Below are 19,056 nucleotides of genomic sequence, written 5' to 3'. Positions count from 1 at the left end.
TACAAGAATGAAATTAGAACACTCCCTAACGCCATATACAAAATAAACTCAAAATGGATTAAAGACCTAAATATAAGGCCAGACACTATAAAAACTCTTAAAGGAAAGCATAGTGAGAACACTCTATGACATAAATCACAGCAAGATTCTTTTTGACCCACCTCCCAGAGAAATAGAAATAAAAACAAAAATAAACAAATGGGACCTAATGAAACTTAAAAGGTTTTGCACAGCAAAGGAAACCATAAACAAGATGAAAAGCCAACCCTGAGAATGGGAGAAAATATTTGCAAACAAAACAACTGACAAAGGATTAATCTCCAAAATATACAACAGCTCATGGGGCTCAATATCAAAAAAACGAACAACCCAATCCAAAAATGGGCAGAAGACCTAAACAGACATTTCTCTGCAGAAGATATACAGATTGCCAACAAACACATGAAAGAATGCTCAACATCACTAATCATTAGAGAAATGGAAATCAAAACTACAATGAGGCATCACCTCACACCAGTCAGAACGGCCATCATCAAAAAATCTACAAACAATAAATGCTGGGGAGGGTGTGGAGAAAAGGGAACCCTCTTGCACTGTTGGTGGGAATGTGTATTGGTACAGCCACTATGGAGAACAGTATGGAGCTTCCTTAAAAAACTAAAAATAGATCTGCCATATGACCCAGCAATCCCACTACTGGGCATATACCTTGAGAAAACCATAATTCAAAAAGAGTCATGTACCACAATGTTCATTGCAGCACTATTCACAATAGCCAGGATATGGAAGCAACCTAAGTGTCCATCAACAGATGAATGGATAAAGATGATGTGGCACACATATACAATGGAATATTACTGGGCCAGAAAAAGAAACGAAACTGAGTTATTTGTAGTGAGGTGGATGCACCTAGTGTCTGTCATACAGAGTGAAGTAAGTAAGAAAGAGAAAAACAAATACCATATGCTAACACATATATATGGAATCTAAAAAACAAAATGGTCCTGATGAACCTAGGGGCAGGACAGGAATAAAGACGCAACCATGGAGAACGGACTTGAGGACATGGAGAGGGGGAAGGGTAAGCTGGGGCAAAGTGAGAGAGTGGCATTTATTTATATATATATATATATATATATATATATATATATATATATATATATATATATATATATAACCAATTGTAAAATAGCTAGTGGGAAGCAGCTGCATAGCACAGGGAGATCAGCTCAGTGCTTTCTGAGTACCTTGAATGGTGGTACAGGGAGTGTCGGAGGGAGTCGCAAGAGAATGGGGATATGGGGATATATGTATACATATAGCTGATTCACTTTGTTATACAGCAGAGACTAACATAACATTGTAAAGCAATTATACTCCAATAAAGATGTTAAAAATTTTTTTTAATCTATTTACTTCTAAGGTTACTAAAAGTGTTTTCAATGTGTTTTTTAAAATAATGAATAGTTTCTAACTTCATCTTCATGAAAAGATTTTGTATAAAGATTGAGATGATCATGTGGATTATACAATTTCTAAATAAGTTAAATGAGATTAAAACATTTTTAATCTAATCATATTTCTAGAAAAAATTCAACATGAAAATGAGAATGTAAATATTTTATGCATTGTTGGAAATAGCTGGTTAACACTTTACTTAGGATAATTTAAGTCTATGTTCATAAATGGGCAATAATTTTTCTGCTGTATGAGCCTTGTCAGGGTTTGATATCAAGGTTGTAACATAAATTTCAGATGCATGTAACATGTTTTTCTCCTTTTCTTCAGGAACAAATTGTATAAAATATTTTTAATGATAGAAATTATCTTTTCTTTGTTGTATGAAGATTATCTAAAAAAGGCATGTGGACTTGACTTGTTATTTCTATATTTGGGTGGAAACACTGAAGTTGAAAAGATGACAGATTGTATACTAATTTAAAGATTAGATATAGATGTTTTCACATTTTTCTTGAGTCAGCTGATAATTTATAGTTTTATAAAAATTGTCAAGTAATTCTTTCATTGTAGTTGCATCATATTTTAACTACTGTATTGTAGTTGTGCCCCATTTCACATATTTTTGTGCTAACTTTTCTTGATTAACTTTGAGATTAGTCTACTTTTGTAATCTTCTACATAACTGCAGTTTTGTTTTCTTGATCCTTTCAAATGTTTGTTTTCTATTTCATTCATTTTTACTTTTGTATTTATTATTTGTATCTACTCACTTCCACTGGGTTTATTCTGTTGCTGCTCTTTTCCCTCCTAATTTGATTTGGAAGACTTACTAATTAATTTTTGACCTTTCTTTTCTGTTGTCCGCTCTCAACACAATACAAGTATTTAAGAACCTCTTTTGACCTCCCTGGTGGCACAATGGTTAAGAATCCGCCTCCCAATGCAGGGGAGATGGGTTCAAGCCCTGGTGTGGGAAGATCTCACATGCCGTGGAGGAACTAAGCCCAGGCACCACAACTAGAGAGCCTGCACTCTAGAGTCCACAAGCCACAACTACTGAGCCCACGTGCCATAACTACTGAAGCCCGCATGCCAAAACTGCTGAAGCCTGTGTGCCTAGAGCCCGTGCTCCGGAACAAGAGAATCCACTGCAGTGAGAAGCCTGTGCACTGCAGTGAAGAGTAGACCCGCTCACTGCAACTAGAGAAAGCCCATGTGCAGCAGCAAATACCTGATGTAGCCAAAAAACAAAAACAAAAAAAAAAAAAAAAAAGGAAAAAAGAAGAACCTCTTTGGCTGCATTTCACAAATTTTCATTGTAATTCAGTTCTAAACATTTTCTGATTTCCAACGTGCCTATTTTGTAATCCATGAATTATATTAAAGTTTATTTTAAACGTTTGGGTTTTAGAGAAGTATTTCCTTGCTGATTGCTCCAAGTTTTATTGCAATGTGATCACAGAATATGATCAGAGCTATATTGTAGTTCCTTTGTTCTACTGAGGTTTGATTTGTTGTTTTAAAAGAAATGCACATTCTAAACTACAGACCAATATCCCCATGAACATTGCTGCAAAAATCCTCAATAAAGTATCAGCAAAATGAATTCAGAAGTATATTAAAATGATTTTATATGACCATTTCATAAGGATTTCACTGAATCAATAACATCCACTTTGACCAGTAATTATCATCTCAACAATATTAAGTTTCCAACCCACAAACATGGGATGTCTTTCCAATTATTTATGTCTAATTTATTTAAGCAATGTTTTGTAGTTTGCAGCATATAAATTTTACATCTACCTAATTATATTTATTCCTAAATATTTTATTCTTTTTGATGCTATTTTCTATGGAATTGTTTTCTTAATTTACTTTTCAGATATAGCTAATGTGTAGAAATATAATGTATTTTGTGTGTGATTTTGTATCTGCAACTTTGCTGGATTTTTCATTAGCTTTAAGAGGTTTTTTGGTGTGTGTCTGTATTCCTTAGTGTTTTCTACATATAAGATCATGTCATCTGTTAACAGAGATAGTTTTACTACTTCCTTTCCCATTTGATTGCATTTTATTTCCTGTTCTTTCTAAACATTCTGACAACTTCTAGTACTATGTTGAAATGAAATGCTGAAAGTAGGAATCTTTGTCTTCTTCCTTATCTTTGGGGAAAAGCTTTCAGACTTTCATCATAAAGTGGGTGACCTGTGGGTTCATACATGGCCTTTATTATGATGAGGAAGTTTCCTTCTATTTCTAGTTTTCTGAGTATGGGTTTTTTGTTTTGTTTTGTTTCTTTTACCATGAAAGAGTGCTGAATTTTGTCAAATGCTTTTTCTGCACCAGCTGAAATCACATGGGTTTTTTCTTTATTCTGTTGAAGTAGGGTATTACATTGATTGATTTTAGTATTATGAATCTTTGCATTCCTGGCATACAACTCACTTCATCATGATGTATAATCCTTTTAATATGCTGCTGATTGGTTTGTTAGTGTTTGGTTGAGAATTTTTGCATGTGTATTAACTGGGAATATTGGTGTACAGTTTTCTTGCAGTGTCTTTGCATGATTTTGGAATCAGGGTAATGCTGTCTTCACAGAATGAGTCAGGAAGTACTCACTCCTCTTCAGTTTCTTGGAATAGTTTGAGAAGGATTGGCATTATTTCTCCTTTAAATGTTTGAAGAATTCTCTAGTGAAGCTGTCTGGTCTAGGGCTTTTCTTTATTGATTTTTTGTTTACTTTGTCCTTATTAGTTCTTAGTAGTTTTAGGTCTATTCAAAATTTCTATTTCTACTTGAGTAGTTTTGGCAGGTTGTACGTTTTTAGGAATTTTTCTAATACATATAGGTTACCCACTTTATTAGTGTACAGGTGTTCATATTATTCTCATAATTCTTTTTATTTCTATAAAGTCAGTAGTAATGTTTTTCACTTGTGATTTTAATATCTGCTTTTTCTTTTTCTTAGTCAATCTACTTAAAAGTTTGTCAATTTTGTTGATCTTTTCAAACAATGAACTATTTTTGGTTTTATTGACTTTATTGTTTTTCTGTTGTCTATTTGTCTATTGCATGTATATCCACTCTAATCTTTATGCCAAAAATTGGCTAACCTAGATGAAGTGATGAAATTCACTTCATGAAGATATAACAATATTAAATCTGGGTGCACCTAAGAACAGAACTTTAAGTTTAAAGTAAAGAAAAAGTGATAGAACTGAAAGAGAATTAGTCAACACCACAATTATTGTTCAGGATTTTACTTATCCTCTCTTAGTAATTGATAAAAACAAGCTGGCAAACAATCAGTAAGGATGTAGAATACTTAAAACTATTAACCCACTTGATCTAATTGACATTTATAGAACACTGTATATAACAAGAGAAGAATACACATTATTTCAAATGCACATGAAACACTCATCAACATAAACCATATTTTCTTCATTAAACAAATCTCAATGGATTTAAATTATTTAAAATTATATGAAATATGTTCCTTAACAACAACAAAATTAGACTAGAGATGTAAACAGAAAGATAACTAAAAAATCTCCAAATATTGTAAATCAAACAACACACTTCAGTAAACCATAGGGTCACAGAAGGAATCACAAGGAAAATTAGAAAGCATTTTGAAATAAAAATTAAATCATAAAATGACATAACAAAACTTACATGATGCAGCTAGGGCAGTGCTTAGAGGTAGTAAAAATACAGCACTACAAGCTCATATTATAAAAGAAAGGTTTCAAATCTAGTAAGTTTTCAACGTAATTGGCTAAAAGGAAGAGCTTATAAAACAAGGTAAAAGGAATAGAAAAAAATAAAGAAAATAATGCATCAACTTAATGCCAGTGAATTCAACAATTAGACAAAAAATTTTAAATACCTTGAAACACAGATAAACTATAAAACCTCACTGAAAAGAAACAGATAATAAGAGGTACCGTATATCCACTAAATAAATTGAATTTCTTTACTCTAGGCTCAGATGGCTTCACAGGACATTCTGTCAACATTTAAAGAAGAAATAAGGGCAATTCTATGCAAACTTTTCCATAAAATAGAAGAGGGAACACCACTTATTTTTGGTGTCCAGCATTATCCTGATTCTAAAACCAGATAGTACATGAAAAGAAAAATATAGTCCAATATTTCCTATGACTATAAATGCAAAATTCTTAACAAAATACTGAAACAATCTAGCAATATATAAAAAAGATAACATACCATGATTGTTTAGAGGTTTATCCTAGGCATGCAAGTGAAAATCAATCAATGTGAGTCAATGTATTAATAAACTAAGGTAGAAACATCACATAGTTATCTCAATGAATGCAGAAAAAAAGCATTCGATGAAATCCAGCATTTATTCATAATAAAAATGTTCATGAAATAGAAACAGCAGATAATTTTGTCAAGCTGAGAGATGGCATGCATAAAAAAACCTACAGCTAATATCATAATCAGAAGGGGAAATGCAAATTCTATCTCCCCCAAATTAGTAATAATTAAATGTCTGTTCTCACCATCTCTATACAACATTGTTCTGGAGATCCTAGTCAATGCAATAAGGTAAGAAAAAGAAGAAATAAAAGGCATACAAGTTGGAAATGGATGACATGATCATCTATGTAGACTACCTCCTAAAAAAAAGAAAGGTACCAAAAGTATTAAGTACATTCAAACCCAATAAACTAGTGACATACACATAAACCCTCCACTAAAGACCTATTTAGCTCAGTTTCCTTGGTTTCTTTTACTCAGTACCTAATGTCTGACTTTCAACAAAAAATTATAAGACATATTAAAAGATTAAAAATATATTTTCAAGATACAGAGAAAGCCTCAAATATGGCAGAGAGAGATGTTGAAATTATGAGACTAGGAATTTGAAGCAGCTATGATCAATATATTAAAGGTTTTAGTAGAAAAAGTTGACTATATGCAAGAACAGATGGATAATATAAGTAGATAAATGGAATCTCTAAGAAAGCATCAAAGGAAATGCTAGCAATCAAAAACACCATCACAGAAATTAAGAACACTTTTGATAGCCTCACCAATCAGAACACAGCCAAGGACAGAATCAGTGAGCTTGAAGAAATGTTAATAGAAACTTTCAAAATTGAAATGCAAAGAGAAAAAAGAATAAAAAAGAACAGAATATCCAAAAATTGTGAGACAATTATAAAAGATGTAATGTACGTGTAATGGGAATATAAGAAGAAGAGAGAGAGAATGGAACAAAAGAAATATTTGAAGCAATAACAGTATTCCACAATTAGTGCTAGGCACCATACTACAGGTCCTACAGAAGTTCAGAGAATATCAGTCAAGACAAGTACCCCCAAATCTACACTTAGCCATAGGTATAGCCATTTAAACTGAAGAAAATCAAAGACAAAGATAAAATCTTGAGAGAAGGCAGAAGTGGGTGAGTGCACGTGCACACGCGCACACACACAGCAAAAAACTTTATCTATAAAGGTGAAAGTTAAGAATTACATTGAGTTTCTCTTCAGTAACCTTGCAAGCAATGAAAAAATGGAGTGAAATATGTAGTGTTGAAAGACAAAAGCATCAACCTAGAATTCTGTATAGAGCAAAATTATCCTTCAAAAATAAGGAAAAATAAAGACTTTCCCAGACAAAAAACTGAGGCAATTTGTCACCAGGAGACCTACCTTGCAAAAACTGTTAAAAGAAATTCATCAAAAAGAAGGCAAATGATATAGATCAGAAACTTAGATTTACATAAAGAAAGGAAGTGTATTAAAGAAGGAATACACGAAGATTAAATATTTTTTTCCATATTCTTAATTAAAATAATTAGACAAAAGTTTGTTCATTTTGAGTTTATTTTTGTGTATGGTATTAGGGAGTGCTCTAATTTCATTCTTTTACATATAGCTGGCGAAGCAACCAACAAGGGATTAATCTCCAAAATATATAAACAGCTCAATATCAAAAAAACAAACAACCCAATCAAAAAATGGATGGAAGACCTAAATAGACATTTCTCCAAAGAAGACATATGGATGGCCAACAAACACATGAAAATATGCTCAACATTAATTATTAGAGAAATGCAAATCAAAATTAAAATGAGGTATCACCTCACATCAGTCAGAATGGCCATTATCAAAAAAAATCTACAAACAATAAATGCTGGAGAGGGTGTGGAGATAAGGAAACCCTCATGCATTGTTGGTGGGAATGTAAATTGATACAGCCATTATGAAGAACAGTATGGAGGTTCTTAAAAAACTAAAAATAGAATTACCATATGACCTAGTGATCCCACTATTGGGCATATATCCTGAGAAAACCACAATTCAAAAAGACACATGCATCCCAAGGTTCTCTGCAGTACTATTTATAACAGCCAGGACGTGGAAGCAACCTAAATGTCCATTAACAGAGGAATGGATAAAGAAGATGTGGTACATATATACAATGGAATATTGCTTGGCCATAAAAAGGAACGAAATTGGGTCATTTGTAGAGACATGAATGGACCTAGAGACTGTCGTACAGAGTGAAGTAAGTCAGAAAGAGAAAAACAAATATTGTATATTAATGCATATATATGGAATCTGAAAAAATTGGTATAGATGATCTTATTTACAAAGCAGAAATAGAGACACAGACGTACAGAAAAAACGTATAGATACCAAGGGGGAAAGGGAGGGTTGGACAAATTGGGAGATTGGGATTGACATATATACACTATTGATACTATGTATAAAATAGATAACTAATGAGAACCTACTGAATAGCACAGGGAACTCTACTCAATGCTCTGTGGTGACCTAAATGAGAAGGAAATCCAAAAAAGAGGGGATATATTTACACATAGCTGATTCACTTTGCTGTAAAGTATAAACTAACACAATATTGTAAAGCAACCATACTCCAATAGAAAAAAAAAAAAGTTTGTTATGGAACTTCCCTGGTGGTCCATTGGTTAAGACTCCATGCTCCCAATGCAGGGAGCACGCGTTCGATCCTTGGTCAGGGAACTAAGAGCCTGCAGTTGCATAACGCAGCCAAAAAAAAAAGTTTGTTCAAAATAGTAATGCAACAATATATACAATAATTCCAGGTTATGGACAAATGACATTAATGACAGCAATATTATAAGGAACTTATGCTATCCATGAAGTGGTATAGTATTATTTGAAAAAGGCCTAGAATTAGTTATAAATATAGACTGCAAACTCTAAGGTCAAGCACTAAAAAAATTTAAAAGAAGTGTAAAGGATAAGTTAAGAGAGAAGGAAAAATGCAGTCTTAGAAAACGCTCCCTTAAAACCAGGCAAGTCAGAAAAAAAGTGAAAAGTGGAAAAGAAAAGAAGATACAAAGAACAGGATAATGAATAGAAAATAAATTCAACTATTAATTCAATGAACAGATATTAATTCAACTATGTCAATATCACTTTAAATGTCAATGTCTAAAAACAACTAAAAGACAAAGACCATCAGAGAGAATAAAAAAACAAGACCCAACCATATGTTATCTACAAGAAATCCACTTTAAATATAAAGACACAAAGAGATTAAAAGTGAGGGGATACCTATTTAAATCTTCTGCCCATTTTTTGATGGGGTTGTTTGTTTTTTGATATTGAACTACATGAGCCGTTTGTACATTTTGGAGATTAATCCCTTGCCAGTCATATCATTTGCAAATATTTTCTCCCATTTTGTAGGTTGCCTTTTCGTTTTGTGTATGGTATCCTTTGCTGTGCAAAACCTTTTAAGTTTAATTAGGTCCCATTTGTTTATTATTATTTTTTCCATTACTCTAGGAGATTAATCCAAAAGCATATTGCTCAAACAGTGTGCTGCCTATGTTTTCCTCTAGGATTTTTATAGTATCTGGTCTTACATTTAGGCCTTTAATCCAGTTTGAGTTTATTTTTGTGTATGGTGTTAGAGAATGTTCTAATTTAATTCTTTTACATGTAGCTGTCCAAAGAAGACATACAGATGGCCAAAAGGCACATGAAAAGATGCTCAACATCACTAATCATTAGAGAAATGCAAATCAAAACTACAATGAGGTACCACCTCACACTGCTCAAAATGGCCAGCATCAAAAAGTCTACAAATAATAAATGCTGGAGAGGGTGTGGAAAAAAAGGAACCCTTCTTCACTGTTGGCAGGAATGTAAATTGGTACAGCCACTATGGAGAACAGTATGGAGGCTTCTTAAAAAACTAAAAATAGAGCTACCATATGATCCTGCAATCCCACTCCCAGGCATATATCCAGAGAAAGTCATAATTCAAAAAGATACATGAGGTTCATAGCATCACTATTCACAATAGACAAGACATGAAAGCAACCTGAACGTCCATCGACAGATGAATGGATAAAGAAGATGTGGTGTATACATATACAATGGAATATTGCTCAGCCATAAAAAAGAATGAAATAATGCCATTTGCAGCAATATAGATGGACCTAGAGATTATCATACTACAAGTGAAGTAACGCAAGTGAAGTAACGCAAGCCAGACAGTGAAAGATAAATAAGTGAAGTAACGCAAGCCAGACAGTGAAAGATAAATATCATATGATATCGCTTATATGTGGAACCTAAAAAAAAAAAAGTTACAAATGAACTTATCTCCAAAACTGGTATTTCCAAAACAGAAAGACACTCACAGACATAGAAAACAAACTTATGGCTACCAAAGGGAAAAGGGGGTGGGGGGAGAGATAAATTATGAGGTTGGCATTAACACTACTGTATATAAAATAGATAACCAACAAGAATCTACTGTATAGCACAGGGAACTATACTCAATACTTTGTAATAACCTATAAGGGCAGAGTATCTGAAGACAAAAAAAATATACATATGTATAAATAAATTGCTAGGCTGTACACCTGAAGCTAACAGGATATTGTAAATCAACTGTACTTTGATTAAAAAAAACCTAATGTGATCTAAGATTGCATTAATTGCAGGTTAAAAAATAAGTAAGGGAAACCATGGTAACACTTATCAAAAGAAAGCTGGAGTAGCTATATTAATTTCAGACACAGCCGACTTCAGAGTAATGAAAATTATCACAGATTAAAAGAGACATTACAGGGCTTCTCTGGTGGCACAGTGGTTAGGGGTCCACCCGCCGATGCAGGGGACACGGGTTCGTGCCCCGGTCCGCGAAGATCCCACGTGCCGCGGAGCGGCTGGGCCCGTGGGCCATGGCCGTTGGGCCTGCGCGTCCGGAGCCTGTGCTCCACAACGGGAGAGGCCACAGCAGTGAGAGGCCCGCGTACCACAAAAAAAAAAAAAAAAAAAAAAAAAAAAGACATTACATAATGATAAAGGGGTTAATTCTCCAAAAAGACGTAACAATGCTTAATGTGTACGCATGTAACAAGAGAGTTTCAAAATACAATGGACAAAAACTGATAGAACCTCAAGGAGAAATAGATTAATTCATTATTACAGTTGGAGAATTTAACATCCCTTTATCAGTAATTGACAGATCCAGCAGGCAGAAAATTAGTAAGGACTGAAAAGCACCATCAGCCAACTGGATCTAATTGATATTTATAGACTACCTTCTCCAACAACAGTAGCAATACACATTCTTCTTAAGCTCACAGAACATTCACCAAGACAAACCATATTCTAGGCCATAAAACACACCTTAAAAAATTTAAAAGAACAGAAATCATACAAAGGTATGCTCTCAAACCACAATAGAATTAAATTGGCAATCAATAGATATCTGGAAAAATTCCAAATACTTAGAGATTAAATAATATAGTTCTAAATAGCATATAGGTCAAATAAGATGTCTTAAGAAAAATTTAAATATATTTTAAACCAAATAAAAATGAAAATATGGGTTTCCCTGGTGGCGCAGTGGTTGAGAGTCCGCCTCCCAATGCAGGGGACACGGGTTCGTGCCCCAGTCCAGGAAGATCCCACATGCCGCGGAGCAGCTAGGCCCGTGAGCCATGGCCGCTGAGCCTGCGTGTCTGGAGCCTGTGCCCCGCAACAGGAGAGGCCACAACATACAGCAAAAGAAAAAAAAAAAGAAAATACAACTTATCAAAATTTGTGGGATGCAGTAAAAACAGTATATATAGGAAAACATATAGCATTGAATCATACATTTGAAAAGAAAGATCTAAAAGCAATAATCTACACTTCCAGTTTAGGAAACCAGAAATAGAAGAGCAAATAAAATCTGAAATAAGGAGAAGAAAATAAATAAAGATGAGAGCATAAATCCATAAATTTGAAAATTGAAAACTGATAGAGAAAATCACCAAAATCACAAGCTGGCTCTTTCAAAAGATCAAAAAGTTGATGAACATCTGCCACATTAAGAAAGAAACTGCATTTCTATCAGGGCTTCTGGCATTTCTAATAGTGTTTTGTGCACATAAATGCTACTTGGTGCAAAAATTTTACTTTTTATGTTGGAGATCATGCTATTGTTCATTATGCCAAAATTGACTTCTCCCGTTTAATATTTATGTGTTGAAATCTACTTAGCTCAAAATTATAATTGTCTCTGTTTACTTTTTGTGACATTTGACTGTTAAACTTCTATTCATCCTCTTATTTTTTCCACTTTTCTGTGTAATATTGTTTTAGGTGAGATTCTTGTACAGAACATCTAGTTATATTTTGTTTTTAACCTACTTGAGGGCTTTTACAGCTTAAACCATTTGCATTTCATATCACAACTAACGTTGGTTTTGACAGCTGTCTGTGTTCTTTTATATCCTCAGTGCAATGCCTCACAATCAACAGAAGAGAGTAATTTTAAAGTTAAACTGTCAGAACATTTGGTAGATATTTGTGGCTCATCTTTCTTTGACCTGAAGTTTTAGACTGAACCACCATTTGAGTAGGATAAGAAGAATATCAACATGAAGCTACCTAGAAGCATCTTTTTAGCTTCTCTCTCTTCTCTGTTAGTGTTCATGTTATACTTGTCTAACCTTGCTTTACTTATGAAAACAATAACAATCACTAACATTGGCATGACTGCCATCAACCACCAAACTTCTCATGCTGAGTTTTTCAACCAGAAAATAGAGAGCCGTGATTCAGTCAGAAAAGTGCCACTGCAACTTTTTAAATAATACTTCACAAAGGACCTTGACACACCTTACAAAAATGTGTCCTCAAACCAACTCCCATTCCTGACCACAGATATTTTTTAATACTCAGTCATAACTCTCAGTGTTCTCATACCTTCCCTCCCCCTGTGTCTCTCTCCCTAAATCTCCTCCCCTTTCCCATTTATTTTCTCATTCCTCTCCTTTTTGTAGAGGAAATCCATTCCCACAACTTTAATTGAATTTCCTTATTGATTCTTGCTCTCATTTCCAAATGTTAGTGCTGTATTTCTAGCTCTGAGATAATTCCATTTAAAATTAAATTATTACCAAAACCAGCAATAATCCTCCCCCATTTCCCCAGGATTGTCAGACTAGATTACTAGTTCTTGCTTCTTTAAAATATCTATAGAATTTACGGAATTTCCTTTTCCTTCCTCATTGTCTTTATTCTGTTTCATTGGACTCTACCGCTTAACACTTGTATCATTGCAGCAGTCTCTAAATGAGATTCTCTTTTCCAAACTCTTCTGCCTAAAAGTCTATACCAACAAACTTGAAAAGGTCCAATCATCTTATGTCATTCCCCTACTTCAGGATTTATAATTCTGGTAAGTAGGTGGATCAATCAAACATGAGCTAAATTTTCAAGAAACAATACCAAATTAACAGGCTCACTTCTCCATTTTTTGCATCTACCATAAACTGCTGGTTCTTTCCAGCTTCAGAATTATTTCATGCACTTCAATCATAACGACTTTATTTCTTCTTACATTGGTCTCCCCTCTGAAATGTCACATTCCCATCAATTCCAAGCCTATATTTCCTTCAAATGCATTCTTTTTTCCATAAATATTTCCAAATTAGGGGTATCATGTCTTAGACATGGAGCTAAATGAGCTTTAGAGTAAAGGCTAAAGAAAAACAATGAAGAAGAAAAAAACAAAAGAAAACAAAAAACGATACCAGATGGAAGCATGGATCTACATAAAGGAATGGTGAGTGCTACTAATTGTATATATAAAGCATTCTTCAGCACATTAAAACATAATTGTCTAAAGCTAAAGAGAATTTATGATGTATTGTGATGTTTATAACATATGAAAGTAAAATACATGAAAATGATAGCATAAAGAATGGAAGGGGAAACAGAAATATGCTATTGAAAGTGATATGTTTATAATATTAACTGAAGGTACAGTGTGATAAGTTAAGCATATATATGGAAAACTCTAAAACAATCTCAAGAGAAGAAAACAAAGGAGTATAGCTAATGACACAATAGCTCAGATAAAATGGAATCATAAAAATAGTCAATAAATCCAAAAGAAGGCAGATAAAGAAACAAATAAAAACAAACTGCAAGATGGCAGATTTCAAGCCAACTATGTCGATAATTGAATTAAATAAAAATGGGCTGCACATTCCATTAAAAGTCATATATTATCTAATGAATAAGAAAAAATCAAGGTATGGTTTAGCGACTAAGGTGGTTGTGTGTTCATCTTCCTCTTCCTGCCATGGGTCCAGATCCTCTGATGGTATACAACTGTGCTGAGGTCTGGCTGGTGTCAACTGTCTCCACAATGCCCCCTGCCCCCCAACCAAGAAATCTGCTCAGGCTGGGGGAAGCAAAAAAGTGGAGTAGAAAAAGAAGATTATTGGAGACAAAGCTTTTGGTCTAAAGAACAAGAAAGGAGCAAAGCAACAAAAGTTTATCAAGGCTGTCACTCATCAAGTTCAATTTGGTCAACAAAATCCACATCAGGTAGCATAAAGGGAAGCCAAAGAGAAACTGAAGAAAGATGACAAGAAGTAAGAATTGCAAGAGCTAAATGAGCTATTCAAACCTGTAGTTGCTGCTCAAAAACTAAGTAAAGGTGCAGATCCTAAATCTGTGGTACGTGCATGGGCAGAGCACTAAAGGAGATAAGTATAAGTTCTCTCATGACTTGACTGTGGTGAGAAAATGTGATGCAAGCAGTGAAGAACTTGAAAAGTATACTACAGTTAATAGGGATGAGAGAAAAACCGGAAGAAGTGAGTAACAAGCACAGTGAGGCAGAAAAGAAAAACTCCAAAACTGTTTAGTGTGCAGACATTTCTTTGAAGCTACTGAAAACAACAAATATGGCTGGCTTTGGATATGCCATGGAGGGGGAGATATTTGCATGTATCATGATGCACTTCCTCCTGGATTTGTATTGTATTGTATTTATATTGTATTGTATATTTTTATCTTTTATAAAAAGAAAGTAGAGAAAGAACAGAGAATTTCATTAGAAGATCTAATTGAAAAAGTGTTCTGCCCTAGGTCCAAATGCTGCCAAAATAACTCCAGAACCTTTTCTTATATGCAAGGAAAAAACAAGAAGAGATTGATAAAGTTAATCAAGAAATGCAAAGAAGGAAAGCAGACTTCAAAGCGGGGTAGGCACTAGTTTTCAGTAGTTGTGAGATGTTTGAATTTCATCCTGAGCTGATGATAATGAGGAGGAAGCAGACGATACCTGTTACACCCAGGGAACAGGTGGAGATGAGGCTGATGATTCAATGAGCGATGTAGATGAAACAGGTATTACTGTAGCCAGTCTTGAAAGATTTCAGCACACATACTTCAGAAAGAGATAAAACAAATTAAGCAAAGCTTACAGAGGTAGGGCTAAAAATGGCAAAAGAAGTGATCTGGAAGAAGACAATGAAGAGAAGGGACAGAAAAATGGAGCCATCGATGCTGTTCCTATTGATGAAAACCTTTTTGGGGGAAGATGTGGATGATCTAAAAGAACTTAAACACACTTGATTTAGAAGAATGACATCATACAAGTCAATGAAAAAATTAAGCCAGCTCAGCATGGTTGAAATTGACTACATTAATTTTTCCACCTAGAATTCTTCAATAGGATGCTTATTTTCCATGCTGATTCTGGTGGGCTTACTTGCCTCCAAAAAAGGAATATTCTCCCTAACTCCTATATTCTGACTTTGGCTACATCTCATAGTAAGTTCAGAGTAGTTCATGATAAACTGGAAATGATCGATTGTTCTAACTGTCCACTCAGGTAGGAAGTGTAATTGCCCTTCAAGCTCCTGATTTTCTCCGGGCATGTATTATTACAAGGACAACATAAATGTAAATTTAAAATACCCTTCATTTAACAAAGTTTTTAATGAGTGATTTCATTTCTTTTGTATTTATATGTTTAAAAGACTGTCTAGGGCTTCCCTGGTGGCGCAGTGGTTAAGAATCCACCTACCAATGTAGGGGATATGGGTTCGAGCCCTGGCTGGGAAGATCCCACATGCCTCGGAGCAACAAAGGCCATGTGCCACAACTACTGAGCCTGCACTCTAGAGCCCGCAAGCCATAATTACTGAAGCCTGTGAGCCTAGAGCCTGTGCTCCGCAAAAAGAGAAGCCACTGCAATGAGAAGCCTGCGCACCGCAACAAAGAGTAGCCCCTGCTCACCACAACTCGAGAAAGTCCACGTGCAGCAACGAAGACCCAAGGCAGCCAAAAGTAAATAAATTTATTAAAAAAAAAAAAAGGACTGCCTAAAATATGAGCACTGTCATTCATAAAGAAAACCACAGATTTAGCATTGTATATCTTTGGACAATTTGATGGCAATTTAAAATGGAACTTCTTAAATCTCACAGGATCAGTTGCAGTAACCTATGTTTAATTTCTTTGTTGTTGTTGTTAATAACGTTGTAAATAAAATCCTCATACATTAAAATCCAAAAAACAAAAAAAAAAGCAAGAGTCAACTATATCATGTCTAAGAGAAAATACACTTAAATATAATGATACAGGTTAAAAATAACAAGATGGGAAAAATATACAAATTCAAAAGAAAGCTGGAGAACTTATATTAATGTCAGACAAAGTAGATTTCAAACCAAAGATTAATGCTACGAATATAAAAGAACATTCATAATGAAAAAGGGGTAGATTCACCAAGAAGACATAGCAATCCTAAATTGCTATGTATACAGCTAACAATGAAGCTTCAAAATTCAAGAAGCAGATCTAAAAAGAAAAAAAGGCAAATCCACAATTACAGCTAAAGACTCCAATGATCCTTTTTCAATAACTGATAGAACAAGTAGACATAAAATCAGTAGGAGACATAACACTGTCAATCATCTTGACCAAATGGATACTGGTAGAATATTTTATGCAATGTAAGTAGAATACACATCTTTTTCAAGTGTGTATGAAACATACACCAAGATAAACCACTTTATCGACCATAAAACAAATCTCAATAAATTTTAAAGGATTAATATCATATGAAATATGTTTTCCAACCATGGATAAGTAGGAATCAATAACAAAGATGTCTAAAAAATCTATATATTTGGAAATTGTCAACAACACTCTCCTGAATAATCCCTGAGTTAAGAAGGAATCACAAGAGGAACTAAAAATATTTTGAAATGAAAACACAACATATCAAAACTCGCAAAGCATGGCTAACTGTCCTTAGATAGAAACATAGCATTAAGTGCTTATGTTAGAAAAAGAGAAAGGTCTCAAGCCAATAATCTTAGCTTCCTCCTAAGAAGATAAAGAAAAGCAACATCAACTCAAAAGAAGCAGAATAAAGAAATAATAAAGATGAGAATTAATGACTTTGAACACAGAAAAACAATATACCAATATCAGGAATAAAAGAAGTCATCACTATATATACAACAAACACTGTAAAGATATAAAGAGAATATTGCAAACATTTAATTAATTAATTTATTTATATTTATTTGCGGTATGCGGGCCTCTCACTGCTGTGGCCTCTCCCGTTGCGGAGCACAGGCTCCGGATGCGCAGGCTCAGCGGCCATGGCTCACGGGCCCAGCCGCTCTGCGGCATGTGGGATCTTCCCGGACCGGGGCACGAATCCGCAGTCAGACTGCATCGGCAGGCAGACTCTCAACCACTGCGCCACCAGGGAACCCCCATTGCAAACATTTTTAAGCCAATAAATTAGCAAACTTAGATGACAAATTCCTTGAAAGTCATAAAATACCAAAACTCAATCAAGAAAAAACAGATAAACAGAAGAGTCCCTTAACTATTCAATAATTAAGTTCATGGTTACAAACCTCCCAACAATGAGAAAACTCTAGGCCCAAGGGGCTTTACTGGTAAATTCTACCAAAGATTTAAGGAACATTTAATATAAATTCTACAGAAACAATTCCATACAAGTGAAGAGGAGGGCATACTTCCCACCTCATTTTAAAAAGGTAAACATGATCCTGAAATGAAAACCATACAAAGACATTCTAAGAAAAGAAGATGACGCCTCAGTATCATGCATGATTTAAGCATGCAAAGAATCCTTTAAAAAACACATTGTATCAAATCTAGCAATACATAATAAGGATATCATAAGTAAGCAGATTTTTCCCCAGGAATAGAAGGTTCATTTAACATTAGAAAAACAATCAATACAATTCACCATTTTAACAGAATATAAAGGAGAAAAACCATATGATCATTACAATAGATGCAAAAAACTTCTAATAAAATTCAACACTTATTCATGATAAAAACTATTACCATACTAGGAATGGAAGGAACTTCCTCAACCCAATAAAGGAGGTATTAAAAACCCTACACTTAGGGCTTCCCTGGTGGCGCAGTGGTTGAGAGTCGGCCTACCGATGCAGGGGATGCGGGTTCGTGCCCCGGTCTGGGAGGATCGAGGATCCCGCATCCCGCATCCCGCATCCCGCATCCCGCATGCCGCGGAGCGGCTGGGCCCCTGAGCCGTGCCTGTTGGGCCTGCACATCCGGAGCCTGTGCGTACGGAGCCTGTGCTCCGCAACGGGAGAGGCCACAACAGGGAGAAGCCCGCGTACCACAAGAAAAAAAAAAAAAACCCTACACTTAGATCAAAGTTTTATAACTTGTTATACTGAAATAATTTTAGGCTTAGAAAAGACTTAGAAAAATAGTACAAACAGTTCCCATATACCCTTTACACACCTTCCCCTGATGCTAATAGTTTATATAGCCATAGTACAGTTATCAAAACTAAGAAATTAAATTGGTACAAAAGTATTAACTACCAAATTTATTTACATTTCACCAGTTTTTCCACTTATGGCCCTTTTCTATTCCAAGATCCAATCTAGAATCCCACATTGAATTTAGTCATCATGTCACCTTAGTCTTTTCCAATCTGTGAAAGTTTCACAATCATTCCTTGCCTTTCATGAAGTTGACACTTTTGAGGGTTTCTTAGGTTTTCTCATGATTATACTGAGGTTATGCATTTTGAGGGAATATAGTACAAAAGTGATACAGCCTTCTCAGGGCATCATATCATGGGTTATAATGATTTCAGTGTCTTATTACTGGTGATATTAATCTTGATCACTTGGTTTAAGACAGTGTTTGCCAGGGCTTTTTACTGTAAAATTACTCTTTTAATCTTTGTAAATAAGTATTTGGGGAAAGATATGTT

The 19,056-nt window shown here is 34.6% G+C and overlaps 1 protein-coding gene and 1 pseudogene across 1 annotated transcript in view; one reads left to right on the top strand and one right to left on the bottom strand.

Moving 5' to 3' along the window:
* AKT3 (AKT serine/threonine kinase 3) overlaps positions 1 to 19,056 on the bottom strand; it is a 384,719-nt gene that overhangs the window by 56,742 nt on the left and 308,921 nt on the right. The gene's annotated exons all lie outside the window — the stretch shown is intronic.
* On the top strand, positions 13,555 to 15,393 carry LOC141276577 (zinc finger CCCH domain-containing protein 15 pseudogene; annotated as a pseudogene).

The sequence above is a fragment of the Tursiops truncatus genome, chromosome 1 (genome assembly GCF_011762595.2).
Source record: "Tursiops truncatus isolate mTurTru1 chromosome 1, mTurTru1.mat.Y, whole genome shotgun sequence".
Taxonomy (NCBI): Eukaryota; Metazoa; Chordata; class Mammalia; order Artiodactyla; family Delphinidae; genus Tursiops; species Tursiops truncatus.
Note: the sequence above shows the minus strand (reverse complement) of the source record. Positions and strands in the feature narration are given on the sequence as shown.